The following is a 314-nucleotide window of genomic DNA, read 5'->3' on the forward strand; positions in this document are numbered from 1 at the left end:
GAGGGATTATGATCATTTCAATACTTTATATGCATGCAAGTTGGTATATTGTTTGTAAATTGACCACACCCTCTAAAGAGAAGTCGCATTTCCTCCAGCCAAAAGACATTTTGCGTATTCCCAGTAATCCACAGACTTAGCCATGCAACCCAATCACCTCCTCAACCCCATAGGCTTTACCCTCCGGCCCCACCCAGTTGCCTTTGAACCTGGTCTTCGCATGTCATTTATAGCAATTTAATTTCCTTAATTCTGAGATTGTCTGCTTGCATTGCTTATTTCATATATCTGAGCCTTTTTCATATATCTGAGCC

General features: G+C 41.1%; 1 protein-coding gene across 2 annotated transcripts in view; it reads right to left on the reverse strand.

Moving 5' to 3' along the window:
* Positions 1-314, reverse strand: part of LOC119593991 (protein O-GlcNAcase-like) — an 11665-nt gene that overhangs the window by 10308 nt on the left and 1043 nt on the right. The gene's annotated exons all lie outside the window — the stretch shown is intronic.

The sequence above is a fragment of the Penaeus monodon genome, chromosome 33, assembly GCF_015228065.2.
Source record: "Penaeus monodon isolate SGIC_2016 chromosome 33, NSTDA_Pmon_1, whole genome shotgun sequence".
NCBI classification, from domain to species: domain Eukaryota; kingdom Metazoa; phylum Arthropoda; class Malacostraca; order Decapoda; family Penaeidae; genus Penaeus; species Penaeus monodon.